Genomic DNA, 20,189 nt, shown 5'->3' with positions numbered 1-20,189 from the left:
TCCATCCATGAGACAGTGAACTTGTGAGCCACCTATTCAGGCCCAGAGGTAGTGAAGAAACTCATGATGTGTTACAACTGTGAAACGTGTGTATCGGGGGGGGGGGGAGAAGTATACGTAAGTCAGTGTATTAAAGAAGTGTTTAGAAATGGAAAGAGAAAATGAATTTCTTGGAAGGTGTTTCTGGGCTGTAAGCAAAGCTTATAGGTCATAATTTTCACCAAAGGTTCTGCATATTCCTGCCTGCCTTTCTGATGTTCCACGGATCTAGCATTCTGGCACAGCAGACATTACGGTAGTACTCTATTTATTTGTTTATTTGTTTGTTTGTTTGTTTGTTTGTTTGTTTGGTTATTTATTTATTTATTTATTTATTTATTTATTTATTTATTTATTTATTTATTTATTTATTTATTTATTTATTTATTTATATCCCGCCCACTCTATGCATCATGTACACGTGAATCTCAAAGAGACAGACCAGATGAAAAGAGGTCCTATCCAGGTAAAATAGGGAAGCGGAGAGTCTGTGTATTCAATGCTTAAAGCCCTAGGCCTCAGCTTGAATGTGTGTTTTTTAAACAAAGGAAGCCATTTGCATTGCATTTGTTCCCATCAGCTGCTTACCTTTCTCAAGAGCAATCAGTCAAAGCACAACTCTTCTTGCTTGCCTTCACGAACCCCATTCTTGACATTGCATTCATACTGAAGGATCAAAAACCATTGTAAGTAGTAGCAGGACATCATAAAGCTGCTTTTGCCATCAATACTGCCATGAATAAACTGATGAGATAGATAAACAGTTGTATTCTGTATTCACATTCCAAATTATTGCCATACCAGCTCTTTCTCCTGAATTCTTAGACGTGTGAACCATCTGAAATGTTTCATTTGGCTTGTCTATATAAAGACAGCTGTATTTCTCTCTACTTTTGACCCACCCGGGCTCAGGAACCTATGTGCTTCCTCGGAAGCAAAGTATAAATTTATGGCTGAAACCCAGAAGTAAATTGCATCTAGATTAGGCACACTGATGGTGTTACCTTGCTTTGAAAACTCTGGTTTACAGCTTGGGTGTCTTCCTGGATTCATTCCCGAGTCTGGACGTCCAGGTCTTAGTGATGTCCCAAACTGCATTTGCACAGTTAAAACTAGCATGCTTGCTGTGTCCATTCATAGAGATGTCTGACCCAGCCATGGTGACACATGTCTTAGTTACAACCTGTTTGGACTACTGCGATACACTCGACATGAGGCTACTTTTGGAAAGTGTTTGGAAACTTCCGTGAGTCCAAAATGCCACTGCCAGGTTAACTGGAGTTGGTTGGAAGAACTACATCACTTCCCTGTTCAGACAGCTCCACTGGCTGCCAGTCCATTTCTAGGCACAATTCAAAATTCCATCGACCTTTGGGTAGTGTGGACGGCATATAAATAAATAAATAAATAAATAAATAAATAAATAAATAAATAAATAAATAAATAAATACATACATACATACATACATACATACATACATACATACATACATACATACATACATACATACATACATACATACATAAATTTAACTCAAAAAGTGCTAAACAACTTTGGTCAAAGCTACCCGAAAGACTGCATTTCCCTTGACGGGCCTGGCCTGCTTTTAAAAACATGATGGGGGGCCTTTCTCTCTGCCTGTCACTTTCACAAGTATATGTGGTGAGGACATGAGAGATGGCCTCCTCTGTCATTTTTGCCAAAGCTGTGGAACTCCCTCCCACAGGGGGTCAGACTGGCTTCCTTTTTGCTGTCCTTCTTTAGTGGGCAAAGATCATTCTCTTCAGGAAGCTTTTCCCTCAGTATCATCCCACCATGTATTGCTATGTGTAAGCAGTGCATGAAATAGTTACTTTTTGGGCTACAAGTCACTATTCCCTCCGCCACTATAGCAGTAGCATGGCATGGGAATTGTAGTTAAAGAAAAAACCAAAACACTACAGTGGGGTCTTGACTTGAGAACTTAATCCGTATTGGAAGTCAAAAAGTTCTCAAGTCAAATCTGCATTTCCCATAGGAATGCATTGAAAACCATTTAATCCGTATCTGCTCTTTTCCATCCATAGAAACTAATGGGAAGCTGCTATTCCGCCTTTGACCACTAGAGGGGTATATTTTGTTTCTTTTTTTTCTTAGGTCAAGAAAGGTTCAGGGAAGGCAGGGAAAATACAGTCCAGGCAGTACAGTACCAGGCAGTCTGAAGACTGTCTCCCAATCCACTCTCTAAACACTGGGAGGAGTGAGGAAGCAGACAGGCACCCTTTTCACTGGCCAACAGTTAACTGAAAGTTCACTTTTTGCACTTTCCCTGCCTCCCACGTGGGTTTTTTTCAGTTCTTAACTCAAATCTAAGTACTTAAGTCAAGTCAATATTTTCCTATGAGAGCGGTTCTTAAGTCAAAATGTTCTTAACTCAAGTCGTTCTTAAGTTAGGATCCCACTGTATTTTTCCCAAGCTTTGAGTGTACACTGCTGTTGTTATTGTTTAGTTGTTAAGTCGTGTCCGACTCTTCGTGACCCCATGGACCAGAGCACGCCAGGCCCTCCTGTCTTCCACTGCCTCCCGGAGTTGGGTCAAATTCATGTTGGTTGCTTCGATGACACTGTCCAACCATCTCGTCCTCTGTCGTCCCCTTCTCCTCTTGCCGTCACACTTTGCCAACATCAGGCTCTTTTCCAGGGAGTCTTCTCTTCTCATCAGATGGCCAAAGTATTGCAGCCTCAGCTTCAGGATCTGTCCTTCCGGTGAGCACTCAGGGTTAATTTCCTTCAAAATGGATATGATTGTTCTCCTTGAAGTCCAGGGGACTCTCAAGAGTCTCCTCCAGCACCACAGTTCAAAAGCATCAGTTCTTCTACACTAATCATGATCCTGTCAGTCTGCAATTTCTGTCTTGAATTGAGTAGGGCTAAATCTGTGGCTTGACAACCCAGTGTGGTGTAATGGACAGAGTGACGGACTAGGACTCAGGAGGCCTGGGTTCAAATCCCTGTGCAGTCATAGAAACTCAGTGGGAATGTGGAACTGGTCAAGCTACTCACTTACCTTGAAAGCCCTACTAGAGTCATTTTAAGTTGGTTCACACTTCTACAGAGCTCCTAAAAATGGGAATCCTCCTTGTGTATCACATAACATGTCCGGTAATAAAACACAATTGTGTGCCATCATGTCAATCTTATTTATGATTACTTTTCAGAGTTTTCCAGAGAGAGTATACACAGAAGTGGTTTGCCATTGTCTTCATCTGAAGACAAACAGTTTGGGAAATTCCCTTGCTTTTGAGGGAGTGACTCTCATTGCAAAGAGTGGGGTTCACAGCTTGGGGGTCCATCTGGATCCGGCGCTCACCATGGAAACCCAGGTAGCATCCATGGTCCGCTCCGCCTATTTCCATCTCTGGCGGATTGCCCAGCTGCATCTCGATGTTGGGGCGCTCACCACTCTGGTCCATGCGTTTGTAATCTTGAGATTAGACTACTGTAATGTGCTCTATTATGCACCTTTGTGATTGATGTGGAAGCTTCAAATGGTGCAGAATGCAGCGGCCAGACTTCTCACTGGGGTGAGAAAATATTAGCATATTTCCCCCACTCTGGCTCCCCAGCATTGGCTGCCCGTTCATTTCTGCATTGATTTCAAAGTGTTAGTGATGACATATAAAGCCCTAAACAGTTTAGGACCTTGATATCTAGTGGAATGTCTCCTGCCACCTAGATCTACCCAAATCAATCATTCAAGCCAAGACAGGTGGCTGAGGGGCCTAACACCAAGGGAGGCCCGGTGAGACAGAACAAGAAAATGGGTCTTCTCAGCTGTGGCCCCTTGCCTCTGGAATAGTCTGCCCTCAGAGATCTGCCCGGCTCCCTCACTGGGTGTTTTTAAGAGCAAATTTAAGGCCTAGCACTTTCCCTCCTGTCATCACCTAATTACTTTTGCCATCTTGAATTATATCATTACTGTTGGCTTTATTTTATTATATTGTATTTACAGTGGTGCCCTGCATAGCGACGTTAATCCGTTCCGGATTAATCGTCGCTATGAGGAAACATCGCTAAACAGATCGAAAAAACCCATAGGAAAGCATTAAACTTGGTTTAATGCGTTCCTATGGGGCCCAAACTCACAGTTGAGCGAAGTTCCTCCATAGCGCCGCCATTTTCGCGCCCTTGGTAAGCGAGGGCAGGGTGCAAAAACACCTGCGGTGGCCATTTTGGGTGTCTGCCGGCCATTTTGGAACCGCCAATCAGCTGTTCTAGGAACATCGCAATGTGAAGATCGGTAAGCGAAATGCTTACCGATCATCGCAATGCGATTTTCACCCTATCTAACCATCGCAATGCGGTCGTATTAACGATCTAAAAAAATAGATCACTATGTGAATTCGTCGTTAAACGGTGCGCTCGTTATGCGAGACACCACTGTACTTTTATGTATTATTGTTAGCCGCCCAGAGTAGGGTATAAATTGAAATAAATAAGAAAAATAAATAACTGCCATGGGGCTGTGCAGCTTGCCCATGACTACTCGTAGGATGCATAGTCAGGAATCCGCCTCTCAACCTCTGGCTCCACAGCAAGATCCCTAAACCACTGAGGAATTCTGAACTTACAAAGACCTGTGGTTTTCGTAAAGAAGCTACAAATACCTAAGATCCGCAGATTCTAATGTGAATATCTGGAATGCTAGAGTGAAGTCAATGTGGAATACCAAGTTATTGTATGCAATCGGTGCACTTGGGTTTGGGGATACATTTTTAGAATCTTAAAGACTTTTTTTCATAAGAGAAATAAATGTGGATATAAAATCAACAGGCTTTTAGTTTTCCATCCTAAAGCTGCTGTAGTCTCTAATAGTTGAACCAGAATATGACTGAAAATGTTCCTACAGATGCAGATCCAAATATGTATCTAAATATTTGGATGTCTGTGGATGTAGCTCTCAGTGGGTATCTGCTTTATCCCGGCAAGTTGCAGTTTTTAATTCAGTAACTGCCTGCCGAGCCCTGCTTTTGTAAAGACATCTGATCAGTTAGAATAAAGCAGACATGTATCTGATGTAAAAAAACAGATTCAGTCATGTAGAGAGTCCTTACGTTTTTATATAGCTTGCCCTAAAAGATTGAAATCTAATGATTTTGAACTGTTGTCAAAATGGATTTTGCCAGTGGCTTACCTGGATGGAGAAGAATAAAAGGTAAATAGATAAGAGAGATTAGAGACAGATTTATTTATTTATTTCACAGCAATACGATATTGCTCTCGGGTATTTCCCAAACCTTCTCAAAATTGGATTTGGCTATCTTCAGAAGCTACTTCATTGTCCCAGGTTTTCCACATCATTTCTCCTTGTTTGATTCTGTTCCACTATCATCTTTTCGCATCCTTGTAACTACCCATATTTTTTATTTTTGAAAAGAGAATGGTTCCCTCTGGTTATGTTGCTCTATCTATGCAGCCGTTTAAGTTATGTACAAAATAACAGTGACAGCTTTATCAGAGGCTGAGCTTACAATTTGGCAGTATATTCCTGCCGTGGTTATGAGAGATCAGCCTTCCCAATTAAAGTTCATTTAAGCTGATTTGCCTGATGCCCAATGGTTTATGGTTACTACTACATCATCCTCTTTCTGTTTCGGTTCTGATTATCATCTAATAGATAATTCCTAGTTCTGAATTCCACCCTGGGCGATATTTTTGCACTTTTACAGTGACTTGTAGCTTATCAAGCTGGCTCACTCTTTGCCCAATGCAAAACCAAGTGCTAAGACAATATTTTTATAACATTGCTGCCCCTTTCCAATCTCTTTCAGGGTAATCACAGAAATTGCCATGACCCAAATTTGGGTGGTAGCACTGGCAAAAAGGCTAATTTCCTTTAGAAAGTAAAACACGTATATAACAAGGAAAGAAAGTGCTCCCCAGTTTGTTTGTTTGTTTGTTCATTCGTTCGTTAAGTATGGGAAACATATTTTTCATTTAATTAATTCTATGCTAATTCCTAGGTCTTGGATAGATCCCTTTTCTGGGAGAATTTGGGAGTTATGGTTCAAAAATATGTTTTGAAACTGCTCCTTTCTAAACCTTTTAAAACACACACACACACACACACACACACACACACACACACACACACACACACACACACACACACACACACACACACACACACACACACACACACACACACACACACACACACACACACACACACAAAACCCTATGAGGAAAGACTGAAAAAAACTGGGCATGTTTAGCCTTGAGAAAAGAAGACTGGGGGGAGATATGAATGTGCTTTTCAAATACTTGGAAATCGGCCTCATAGGTCCCCTTCAATTCCATTATTCTATTATTCCATGAAACAATTCAAATTTGTCTTGTGTGTAACCCAGAAGTGGGTGACATCAGCAACTCTGTGGGTAAAACTTTCACCTGCCAGAGGCCACACTTTTGTCCACAAAACCCACATTGCCACATCTGATCAGGTAAGCTCTCTGATGGACAGAGGGAATGCTGTAGATGTAGTATATCTTGGCTTTAGCAAAGTTTTTGACAAAATACCCCATGATATCCTGATTAGCAAGCTAACTAGATGTGGACTGGATGGATAGATCAAATGTCAGGTGGATACACAATTAGCTACAGAATCGTACTCAGAGGGTGATGATTAATGGGTCCTTCTCTAACTGGGAGGAGGTAACTAGTGGTGTATCCCAAGGATCAGTCCTGGGCCCGGTGCTCTTCAGTATTTTTATTAATGACTTGGATGATGGAGTGCAGGGAATGCTTGTCAGATTTGTGGATGACACAAAATTGGGTGGAATAACTAATACCCTGGAAGACAAAAACAACATTCAAAATGTTGATAGGCTGGAGTGCTGGGCTTGAAACAACAGAATGAAAATCAACAGGGATAAGTTCAAAGTATTGCATCTTGGAAAAAGAAACCAAATGCACAGTTACAAGATGGGGGATACCTGGCTCAGCAATATTACAAGTGAGAAGAATCTTGGAATTGTCATAGATCACAAGCTGAATATGAGCCAACAGTGTGATGTGGCTACAAAAAGGCCAATGCTATTTTAGGCTGCATTAACAGAAGTATAGTTTCCAAATCCTACGAGGTGCTGGTGCCTCTCTATTCAGCACTGGTTAGGCCTCACCTTGAGTATTGTGTCCTGTTCTTGACACAAAACAGGTTCATAGGAGTGCAACAAGGATGATCAGGGAGCTGGAAACCAATGAGGAAAGACTGAAAGACTTGGGCATGTTTAGCCTTGAGCAAAGAAGACAGAGATATGATAGCACTTTTCAAATACTTGAAAGGCTGTCATTTAGAGGAGGGGCAGGGTCTGTTCTCGATCATCCCAGAGTTCAGGACACACCATAATGGGCTCAAGTTACAGAAAGCGATATATCAGGAAAAACATCTTAAGACAGTGGAACCATTTACCTGGAGAGTGTTCCAACACTGGAGGCATTTAAGAGAAACTTATACAACCACCTGGCAGATATCCTTTGATTTGCATTCCCCCATTGAGCAGGGGCATGGGATGTGAAGGCACTATAGGCCCCTTCCAGCTTCATGATTCTTTGATTCTATGAAGAACGGGCAGTCCAGGTAGATGATCTTCAGGAAAGACACTCCAACAGATTAAAAGCTTCCTTATACGCCCCTTCCAACTTCATGATTCTATTACCTATGTGCAATATTTGGAATATGGCAATGGACAAATAAATAAGTAAATAAGTAAATAAATAAGCAAGCACTTCCTTTGAAGAACAATGTAAATGAGTACAATATAGTCATGCCCCGTTGGACAATTACCCTGCTCTACGACGAATCTGCTTTATGTTGATGTTTTTGCGATCACTTTTGCGATCGCAAAACAATGTTTTAAATGGGGTTTTTTCGCTGCACGATGATCGGTTCCCTGCTTCGGGAATAGATTTTCGCTTTATGATGATCAGCTGATCGTCGGGTTTCAAAATGGCCGCCGGCTGAAGAAAATGCCCCCCCGCTGTTTTCTAGGACGAATTCCTCGCTTTCCAGGCACTGAAAATGGCCGCCGTATGGAGGATCTTTGTTGGACGAGCAGGTATTCAGCCCATTGGAACACATTGAATGGTTTTCAATGCGTTTCAATGGGTTTTTTAATTTTGTTTGACGACGTTTTCGCTCTACAGCAATTTTGCTGGAACGAATTAACGTCGTCAAGTGAGGCACCACTGTATTTGCATGTCCAGTCATACTCATTGAACACTTCCACAAGGGTGCTTGAAAACAAAGTTTGCATCCCACCCCAACCCCACAAGCTGGATACTTAATTTACTGACTTGGAATGATGGAAGGATGAGTGAACCTTAAGCCAGCTACCAGGAACTGAACCCAGATTTTGAGCAGAGTTTTGGCTGCAATATTGCAGTTTGACCACTGAGCCAAGAGATTCCTTAGCACAGGTAATCTGAAAGTCATGGACACCTTCAAAGATGATCCTTTTTCAGATTGTGTCTCCTAATTTTGCTAGATTGTTCTCACTCAGGCAGGGCCTGTTGAAGTTACTATTTTGGTCTGCTACTCACAGCGTCCCTCAGTCAGGAAAAGGGTTGTTGTTTTTTCAGACTGAAGTTATTGCTCTGCTGAAATTTCTCAAAAATGCAAGTTTTCTGAGAAAATATATAACACTTTTCTTTTATAGAAGGACAGTAGGTAGGTAGGTTCTTTTTTTAAAAAAAAATCAGACTTTTGAAGTACATCTTCCAGAATCTTCCAAGAAATATGATCATGCCTGAAGGAGAACTCTGAGAGTTTTTGTTGCAAAGTTTTGAATTTCTGGTAAAATTCCTTTTCCTGCACTGTAGAAGTGCAGAGATTCACAGAGGAGAATAGCTACCAGTCCCCCAGGTAGTCCACCCCTTTCTCATTAACTGGCTCAGTAACTCACTCTGAGACATCTGCAGGAGAAAGAATAAAGACATTTTATTATTTATAGTTGCAAACAGATGAAGAGCAAACAAAACAACGCTGAACACCAACTGAGAAATGGGAGGGGAAAAAGAAGCACTCAGTGAAAGAGGCGGGGCTTTCTTTCACTGTCAGAGACAGGAAGGAATGATTGGTTAGTGCTGGATAGATAGACAGCTCAGAAAAGTCCCTCCCAGTCAAACAAACTACAGGCAGCCTGTGAGGTTGTAAAGAAAACTTCAACAGTCAGCCCCCCAAAAAAGCTGTCTTCTGAGCTCAGCTTTCTACCCCTGCGTCCGCTCCCTTCAAAAGTTTTATCTCCCTGGAGAATTTGTTCTCTCCGCCAGCCTATAGCTTTCACTCAGGAATGATAATCGTTTAGTTTCTCCCACCAATTCTGTGCCTCATCAAATTTCCCATCGCCTTTATCATCTGCTTGTTCGTCTTGTACTTGAAAGATAACATTCCTATCGCTGAAATATTTATGCCGAAGGAGCATTTCCTTTTCCTTTAATAAATATCTTTTCAAACAGGAATTTTCTGAAAGGCTCAGCAAATTTTTAAATATTTTGCATTCAAATTTATGTCAGCCTGGATACAGAAGAAACAGCTGTGTTATAATGTGATCCATCTGTCTTTAATAATAGCGGTGTCTTTTTTCTAATTGTTTTAATTTACATGCAAGGCAGCGAAAACATATCAATGGCGAAAACCAGATTATATGAATACTGCTGGTTCTGCTATTTGGAATTTATTTCTAACCAGAACTAAGAAGTGAAACGGAGCTGGAGAGGGGAGCGAATCAGCATATTAAAACATTTAGTTCATTCATTCTCTCTCTCGCTCCCTCTCTCTCTCTCCCACTTTCAGTTCAAAGCAACAGTTAAATATTATTTCTGTGCTCTGCTGAAATAAACAGTACAGCTGGAATCAGATCTGGACAAATCCCAAATTCCAAAATTGGACCAAATTGTGTGAGATTGAAATTGAAGCAGAAGGTCTCAGTTTTGGTAAAACAAAGAACATTTTTCAAATCAGTTCTGATCCTGGACACAAACAGAATTAGTTGAGACACAGATTACAGCAGCCTACTCAGCTTTCTTCTTTTTTAAAAGCCAATTGTAAAATCCCTAAATACACAAACCCCTGAGACAAGCTGCTTGAAATCAGGCTAGCTTGCATCCTTGTTTAGAGTTCATCGTGTATCCAAATTCCAAGTACATCAGTACAAAAAACACAAGTAATAAATAGCCATTCTGGTATTTCAACATGTTCTGGTTTTAATACAGAGCATCCGATGGAAAGAAAGCAGACACAAGCCATGCAGATGCCCATCGGCAGAAACTTATGTGGACAGCAGACCAAAAAAGGACAGAGATCACCTGTTACGCTGTTACAGGTATGGTAAATATGGTATTTCTTTTTTCTTTTTTAATTTGGCCCTGAAATCTCAAGGAACCACATTAAGACAGTATATACAGTATTTCCACAGCTCTTCCTGCATTCTCAAGGAGTTTTATTAACAAAATAAATAAAAACATAACGTATTTCAGCAAATGTGTCAGCTCCTTTCTCGTTTTTGCGCCCAAACCTGCACAGCAACTTTTTCTTCTAATATAATTGTCCTTAGATTGTGGTACCACTGATAGATGTTTTGAATCAGCCCAACCTTTTAATTATGTTGTGTTCTCGAAGGCTTTCATGGCCGGGATCCATTGGTTGTTGTGGACTTTTCGGGCTGTTTGGCCGTGTTCTGGAACACGGCCAAACAGCCCCAAAAACCCACAACAATAATTAGGCTGCTACACATAGAAATGGAATTATTTCTTTCAATACTCAATTTGAGCATTTGGGCTGCTAATTAATGGGGATACCCTCACATTGATCTGTATCTTAACCGACCAGATAGGCGGGAAATAAATAAATAAATAAATAAATAAATAAATAAATAAATAAATAAATAAATAAATAAATAAATAAGTCTTTCTTTATTATAAGACTGCATTTATTCAAACATGTCCTTTCAAAATCCTTGTACCTGTTGACGTTCCCGCAACATGTGAATGCAAGCCCACAACACCTCACACCCCATTCAGCAATGTCTTTTGCCTGGATTATCTCTTTGAAAGTCACCTAATTTTATTTCTTTCCAGGTCAGAGAAATATGCATTTTCTGTATTACAGTGTTTTCCCTACACTCACACAATTCCTTCATAGTTCCATGCCTAAGCACTCAGACTTGCAAATGTGTTCATTGTGGTTCCCTCCTCATGACTACTCAGAAAACAGCGACATCTATTTTGCCACATGAAGCAAGCTTATGTCATTATAAACATCTTTTCCCTCTTAAGAGAGTTTGGCTTCTAATTATATGCTAACCATATTGTTTCATTCTGTCCTAATTTAACTTTTTTTGTTCTTGTCAGTCAAATGCTTCAGCACAATTACCTGGCTGGAAATGAACCAGCTCTCAGAAAACCTGGGTCCTTCCCTTATTCCCCTGTGAAGACTTGACTCAACAAAGGAGTGATGGACCCCTTCAGTGTTTGGCAAAACTTTGTTGTGCTACACTTTAAAATCTTACCAAAGTGGCTGCCTTGTCAAGAAACTAATCAGAGGATTTAGTCACTGCAGATGGAGACTATAAGGGATATTCATGTACAGAAGTCTGTAGGACATGATTAACTAAAGAACTGCAACACCAGGGAATATGTTTTTCTTCAGTTTATCTACCAGGAAAGCAAGCACAGGTGTGCTTTTTAATGCGAGATCATAACGAATGAAATACACAGTGCTGCAAAATTAAGTCAACGGCCCAGCAAAGCTTTTCCAAATGTCTTCTCCAGGAAGGCTGAGGAAACTCATTGTGTTAGTGCTCCATATAAAAGAAACAGGTGGCCCATTGGGTATGAAGGACTGAATGATGATGGTTTTGCTGTATTAAACACTCACTAAGATCATACCACAAAGGGTCATGATGACTGAACTATCAGCAAAATTAACAGCTACAAAAAAAATATCTGCATGATGTTTTCTTTTCAGAGCTGAAATATAAAAACACTAACAACTGCCTTACACCAGGTCAGGTCACTTATCTATTAAGTTCAGGATTACATACATATAAACTGACTGTTTAGATAGTTCATGGTTTCACACAGAAGCCAACTCCATAGGAAGCGCTAAGTAACTTGGTAGTTTGGGTCTCTGGCTGCAGAACCAGAAGTTGGGAGTTCAGTTCTCTGTTGTGCCTCCTTGACATGTCTTGAGCTCAATGATCCATAGGGTCCCTTCTGGCTCTGCAGTTCCAAGATGATGATGATGATGATAAGTAGCCTACTACTTCATGAATGAAGTAGTACTTGAATACTGTATGCATCCTGGACATTTTGGGTCAGGGGCCCAAAAATTATTAAAGATACGAGGTTTTGGTTAAAACTAGCTGAGTTGTTTTAAAGCACTCATACGCAGCCTTTGCTCACATGGCTGGTTAAAGCCACTATCATCTTCCTGGAGGAAAAGAAAAAGAAGTTCCTTATCTGGATTTTGTCAAGATCAAAAAACCGGGGTTGGTTTTTAATAGTCACCAACATAATACATATGTAGAAACATGTATAGGTTCAACATGTTGGAAAAATTGCAATCTTGCATGCACTAACACAGGTGGGAGGAGCTTTCACAGCCTAATGAGATTGTTCTTGGCTAATGACTTGATTGAAAAAGTTCTTTCCACTCCTGGTGTTTGGATAGACTTCTTGTTGAAGGATTGTTGTTGTTGGGTTTTTTGTTGTTGTTATTGTTGCTGTTTTGGTCAATTGCCTCCCCCTTTCTCCTCTGACTATCCTCTAAGAAGCAGCCACAGAGACTCTCTCTCCATGTCTGGAGACTCCATTTTCTTTCTTCTTCTTTTTCCCCCCTTCTGTCTGTCACTACTGGTAGTAAGGGTGAGATACTTCTTCTACTTAAAGATGCTTCTAGAGTGGCTACAGAAAGAGCTAGATTTTGTGTGCATAAGGCAGGGTTGGTGAAACTGTGAATAATCTGGGGCTGGTCACAGGGACCCCAAAACCTACCCACCCACCCCCGTTCCAGCAGCTCCATAGATCTGCTTCTGGGTGTGAACCTGGTGGTGCATCTGATGACATCTCCACCAGAGTGACACCCATCCCTCGGGACAAGGGAACTCAGAAGGAGATGGCAGAGATGGGACCTGAAGAAAAAAAGAAAGGAAGCACAGGAGAACCCTAGCAAATTGAAGGAGGAATGTCAAGAAGGGGACATGACAGTTAAAGAGGTGGGGGAAAGGGAGACAGTAATTGGTGGAAAAAAGGAGGTTGAGTGTAGAGAGGGCGGAGATAAAAGAAGAGAAAGGAGAGAAGAGGTAGAAGCAGGAGCAGCTGAGGGAAGAAGAGAAGGAAAGGTCTTACCTCCTGGGTGGGAATGGTTATAGTTAGAGAACTCATGGACCCATAAGCAGGAGAAGGTTATGGTCCCTTGGGAAGAAGCTGATTAGAGGAGAAGAGAAAGGGTACCTGAAAAACCCTTGTTTTGGGGAGAGATGGGGGTGTGAGAATGGAGAAGAAAGTTCAGAGAGGACAAAGCCAGGTTAGAAAGAGAGAAAATGGAGAAGGAAAGATGGATGAACTCCTCTCAACAGAGGGACTATTCATCCCCCAAGGCTTGGGAGTTTCCATACCCAAGCGAGGGCTTCACGAGGACAGGAGACCCAACAGGAGGGCAGCTGTTTGTGCTGCCAATATCACCAGAACCAGCACTGATGGACATGGAGACGGAATATCTTGGAGGACTGTGGGAACAGACGTTTGAGAACCCGTTTGCAGTTGGTGGAAACAACTCTTTTATTAACCCCTTATGTTCAGAAGAGTTGCTAAAATGTTAACGCTGATGTTCAAAGTTTCCTTGATGTACAAGAAATAAACGTTGGTTCTGATCTATAAAGCCCTAAGCGGCAAGTCTTCAGATCATCAGGAGAGGCCTTTCTCTCAATCCCACCACCTTTATGGGTATGTTTGGTGGGGACACAGGAGAGGGCCTTCTCTGTGGCTGCTCCCAGACTCTGGAACTCCCTCCCACAGGAAACTAGGCTGGCCCCATCTTTGCTGTCCTTCTGGAAGCAGGCATAGACCTTTCTCTTCAGGCAGGCTTTCCCTCACTGACTAACTGACTGACTGAGGGTTGTTGTTGTTGTTTTAATAGATAGTTGTGCCTTGCTGCTCTTAAATGTATTTTTTTTTGGTATTGATTTTATTTACTGTTTTTAATATAATAATTTTTAATCCTTTTAAAAATATTTGTATGCTCACTGTTTTTAGCTTTTAAATATTGTAGTTTTAATTATGTAAGTCACCTTAGGTTCTTTTTAAGGAGAAAGGTGGGGTAAAAATATTTGAAATATATTCATTGCATTGATTTGTTTCATTTTTCATACCACCCATCTGGCCAAAGGCCACTTGGCCAGTTTATAAGAAAAGCACACCATAAACATAATTAAAATTACAAAATGCAACAAAGCAAGATAAATAAATAAATCCAAATGGATATTTTTTCCAAAAAAAAAGGTAAAAAGTATAACTTGAGTTCATTTAACTGTATTTGGATTTTATTTTTTTAGGAAAAAAAGATATCCAAGAAATAGGAACAATGCCAATAATTTGTCTGGAAATGTTCTGAACAGCAGTGAACACTTCATAACAATTCCTGAGAGGGGGGAGAGGAAATTATAGCAACTCAGCAGTTTGCTGATGAAAACCATGAGGTAGGTCTTGCCCTTCGAAGCGACTGGACTATATTAAAGTAATGCGATCAACAGGGGAAAAAATGTAATCAGGGCTATGCTTTATTACATTCTGATAGCAAGAGTTAAGATTATTCCCCCCCCCCCTTTTGTTTGATGGTAATCAGTGGCTGTATTTTACTAGCAGTAGGGGTTTAAAGCATTAAAAGGCTTATGGCAACTTTATTTCAGTGATGTATTTGAAACGAATGCTGGAAATGATTGGATTTGTGAGATAAAGGTAATGAAGACAAAGGCCACCAGAACATTTATTTTAAGTGTTTGCAGTTTTCTTCTTCATCTTCTTTTAATCTGTTTGGTTAAATGAGGCCTTTAACATTGGGATTAGGAAAACGTGGGGTGGGGAAGCTAGCAGGGAGTACGGGCATGGAGGCGGACGCTGACTTAATTTCAGGTCAAAAGGGGTATTTATTTGCGTTTTTCTCAGAATGCGGTTTTTAATGAGCCGTCAAGCAAGAATCAGATTTCACAGCCCTTCAGTTAGGTGACAAATAAGGATCAGCAAGCAGTCTGTGCAGAATCAAATGCTTTGCAAAGAGTTACATATGCAAAGTTGTGCTTTTTTTTTTTTTTTTTTTTTGATGGACGAATCTCTTTCTCACCCTTATTGTGTCATTTTGTCCAGCCCTCCATAGGTATTTGGGGCTGAATCCTCTTGAGAAACAGGAAGTAGAAGCATTGCACATTATTTCTGGCTGGTGGTAATTACTGTATTTTTTGCACCATAAGACTCACTTTTTCCCCACAAAACAGGGGTGTGGAAAGTCTGTGCGTCTTATGGAGCGAAGAAAACAGATTATATTTTCCTGTTTTCTTCTCCTAAAAAATTGGTGCGTCTTATGGAAAGGTGCGTCTTATGGAGCGAAAAATACGGTATTATTTTTTTCTATAAATTACATTTGTATTTATTTCATTCATTTATTTCATTCATGTACTGTATATATGTATGTATGTATGTATATATACACATACATACATACATACATACATACATACATACATACATACATACATACATACATACATACATACATACATACATACATACATACATACATACATACATACATACATACATACATACATACATACATACATACATACATACATACATACATACATACAGGGCCCACCTCATTAACTTGTTGCTATTCGCCCTGATAGTTCTCAATCACAGCAGTGGGGAATGGTCTGTGCACAGTACAAAATGTCTCCCCCATATGTATGGCCTGAGTTTCTGTAACGACCACACAATCGCAAGACACTCACGTTCTATCGTGGAAAGCTGTCTCTCGTCAGCCTGCAGTTTTTTACTCAGAAACGTCACCGCATGAAGGTCCCCGTTGTCATCCGCCTGGCTCAGCATGGCTCCTAGTTCGGTGTTGGGTGCATCTGTGAAGACAGTGAACTCTCGTTGGAATTCTAGCGCTCTCAGGACAGGACCCTTCGTCAACATAGTCTTCAACTTCTCAAAGGCCTCCTCGCATTCTCTCGACCACAGGATCTTTTCAGCTTTTCTCTTATGTGTTAAGTCAGATAAAGGGGCAGCTATTTCGCTGAAATTCTGGATAAAGCATCTTTAATAGCCAACTAACCCCAAGAAAGATCTGATTTTTTTTTCTTTGTTGTCAGTCTAGGCCAGTTACTGATGACTTCAGTCTTTGATTCTAGGGGTTTAATTATGCCTCCCCCTACCATATGGCCTAAGTATTTTAATTCTGAGATACCCAGTTGGCATTTCATAGCCTTTACTGTTAACCCGGCCTCCTTTAGCCTCTGTAGCACTTTCTCAATATGGCACAGGTGATCTGTCCTCATCTGACTATAGATTCCTATATCATCGATGTATGCTGCCGTGAATTCTCTAAGCCCCTGTAATGTTTGGTCCATTAGTCTTTGAAATGTCGCAGGAGAAATTATTTCTGACCTGTTGACACAGCAAGAGGACGTCCATGTGTGTGGAAGGCTAGGGAATACCCCTCCCTTGAGCAAACGGCAGAAAAAGGACAACTATACACAACACGGAAGTTTGCATGCAGGTCACAAATGAGCAGGATTTGGGCTGAGAATTTACATAAGGGATTGACATAGGAATGGGGATGCTCACAGGGACCGGGATTAGGTGTCTACATCTTGCAAAGAAGCTCTGCAAATAGAATGAATTCTAACTAGCATTACCTGATCAGAAGCCTCCTATTCCCTGGGCTAAAACTTGGGACTATGAGAGAGTGGAGTCTTTGTGATATATGGAAGGGAGCAGACCTCCTTCTGATTGTGAAAGCGGTCTCAGGAGGACTTCACAAATGGGCCCAGAGGGGGAGAGATGGATTCCTGGCAGCTGGGAATGGAAGAATATGCCTAGCAACTGTTGTACAGCTTTGAGTTTCTGGTAAAATTGCATTTGATATGCAGTAAAAGTATAAAGTTCCACAAAGGAGAATAGATACAAGTTTCAAAGATAACCCACCCCTTTCTCATTAACTGACACTTATAGGAGTCTAATTAATTCACTCTGAGACAGTTGTAGGAGAAAGAGTAAAAACACTTATTTACTTACACTTGCTTGAAATTTCAGAATTGTGCATGCTGCTTTCTTTACTGCACATCTACTGGCAACCAACTGAAGAGATCAACAGCCAACAAACAACAGACACCACGAAACCAAAGGGGGGGGGAAGCACTTAGCAGAGAGACAGGACTCTCTTCGAAATCAAAGACTGGAAGGAATGATTGGTTAGTGCTGGATAGACAGACAATCACCCTAGTCCAGAAAAGCCCCTCCCAGTTGTTGTTGGATTAATAAGAAGAATCATGAACTTGCATCCTGATTTCAACGACTGACAGGGACTCAAAAAAGGAGGAAAAGCCAGAATAAGGGGCAAGAAGATGGCTCCAATGCAGGTCTGGCTCCCATACAGGGCAAGACATTCTAGCTACCTGGAAAATGGGATGCTGGGAAGAACGTCATGGTGCTGACACAGCTTCTTTGAGTCCAAAATGATGGGCCAACTTGGAGGTGGATACATGATGTGTAGACCCCTGGAAAAGTTTTTACTCCATGGGCCTGAGATGTTCCTCAAACAGAGATATGGTCCCTCAGGTTATGTCACTCCCTGAAAACAACAGATAACTGTTTCTATAGGTTTTGCCCCACCATTGTCATTCACCAATGAGAGACCATATTGTGGTTAGCAACTGGAGAAGAAGGCAAAGAAACCAATCAGACTGCAGAGAACTTTAGGGGAATCTATGAAAAAAGAGAGAGAGAGAGCATGTTAGGTTGCAAATAAAAATCCAAGAATTCTGACAGTTACCTCTAGACATGGTGAGGAATATACAAACGAATCAGGATATTCGTTAAATATCCCTGATTTGTCAGATATTTGTTGATTCATATTCTTGGGGTCCAGAGACCCCAACGAATACGAAGCAACAAATATAAGCCTTTTATATTCATCCCTTCATTCCCTACCTGCTTATGCCCCCCATGGATCAGCTGTTCTTCAGGGGCATAAGCAGAGAGGGGTTTTCCCTTCGGGCAGCTTGGCAAAGCCTGTCCCAAAGGAATCCCACTCCCAGGGCTGGGGGTTGGTTCCCCTTTCCTATGCCTATGTGGCATAAAAATAGAGAAGGGTTCAAAGAGATCCCCCAGATGCTGCAGGATCGCTTTGATCCCTGCTTTCCCTCCCCTTGCTATGCCCCGTGGGGCTTTGCAAGAGAAGGGGGAAGGGGATCAAAGTGCTGCCTGATCACTTTGATCCATACTTTCCCTGTTCTTGCTAAATCCTGCGGGGCTTAGCAAGAGAAGGGGGAAAGGGATCAAAGCACTGCCTGATCACTTTGATCCCTGCTTTCCCCTTTCTTGCTAAATCCTGTGGGGCTTAGCAAGAGGTGGGGGAAAGGTATCAAAGCAATCCCACAGCCAGGGCATAGCAAGAGGAGGGAAAGGAAAAAAAATGACCTGACAAATGACGAATTGATTTGTTGTTCATCAGGTCACGGGGGGAGGGGACGGCAATTCATGGTTCATGGGTCATCAAACTTGCACGAAGCAAGACGTGGCATTTTGGCCCTTCCTCCCCACCTCTAGTTACCACCACTCCTCCCAGGGGTCTCATCCAGCACAACTCTGTTGACTGTACGTGTGCATGGTAAGTATGGAATTTATCCAGGCCTCATGAAAGTTCAATTGTAGTCTAAGATTTTGAGGAAGAATACTTACCTGGCCCCTTTCCATAGGCTTCCCCTCACTTCTACCTTGGTGCCAGCATTGTACACCAAGTGCAACCAACACCCATCAAAAATCTTTGTGTACTCAGTTGAGTAAGCAGAGAAATCTTGCACAGAGAAACCTCACCACAGGGAGAAACAAGGCTTTCTGTTGACCTAGACTACTACCATCTGCTGTTGGCTTCCTTTTAAAATAATATAACTTGTAACTGACAGTGTGTGCATAGCAGTTTCAAGCGTTATGATAAAAAAAAAATAACCCACACAGAGTAAAAACAGTACTTCCCCTTGTGTGTATGTTTGTGCCAGTGATTCATAGTAAATAAAATGATTACTTGGTCTTTATTTAAAAGCATTAAAGAAAATTTACTGCTTAAAATACACAGAATAAATCCACAGTGCTTAAAACATTTTGGTGCTTTGTACATGAACTTAGTACTTGACTTAGTTACGTTAGCATATCATCTTTAAACTTGCTAGACATCAATACTGTAATTAACAACTAACTCTTACATTTTGATGCTATTACATACTTAACCCTTTCTACTATCACATTTTTGCCCCTGTCTGCCAGGCTGCTAATTGCCACTTGCTTGATATCTCTGTCTTGCTGATGCCAGACTGATTCTGATTGCACAGAATTCTTCACTATGTAAATACCACATTCTATGCCTTCTTACACACACACACACACACACACACACACACACACACACACACACACACACACACATGCTGTGTTATACGATCACATCTTCCAAGACTTTTCCTCTTCTGTTCGTCTTCTAAATCAAGAGGCTGTGAGATTCGCATCCTCACATTCCCCCTGCCAGAATTATATCCCTATTTTTCTGTTAAGGTGATACTCTTAACAAACTGAAGTGCATGAAGTTCTATTTAGCACACCAAGTAACTTCTTAGTATTTTAGGGGCTTTATTATTATTTCTCCTTCATGGATTGCTGCCTTGTCGTGGCGAAGGGGCTTGAGTAACTCAGAGAAGCTATGGGCTATGCCGTGCAGGGACACCCAAGACGGACAGGACATAGTGGAGAGTTCCGACTAAACGCAATCCACCTGGAGTAGGAAATGGCAAGCCACTCCAGTATCTTTGCCAAGAACGCCCCATGATCAGAAACAAAAGGC

At 41.3% G+C, this 20,189-nt stretch overlaps 1 long non-coding RNA gene across 1 annotated transcript; it reads left to right on the top strand.

Moving 5' to 3' along the window:
- The first annotated feature begins 12,417 nt into the window (after window positions 1-12,417).
- On the top strand, window positions 12,418-19,743 carry LOC144585060 (uncharacterized). Its single transcript, XR_013539542.1, has 2 exons — window positions 12,418-14,775; window positions 17,390-19,743. It is a non-coding gene; the product is annotated as an uncharacterized LOC144585060 (long non-coding RNA).
- The last annotated feature ends 446 nt before the right edge of the window (window positions 19,744-20,189 follow it).

The sequence above is a fragment of the Pogona vitticeps genome, chromosome 1, assembly GCF_051106095.1.
Source record: "Pogona vitticeps strain Pit_001003342236 chromosome 1, PviZW2.1, whole genome shotgun sequence".
NCBI lineage: Eukaryota > Metazoa > Chordata > Lepidosauria > Squamata > Agamidae > Pogona > Pogona vitticeps.
The sequence above is the reverse complement of the archived record's forward strand: the minus strand, read 5'-3'. Positions and strand labels throughout refer to the sequence as shown.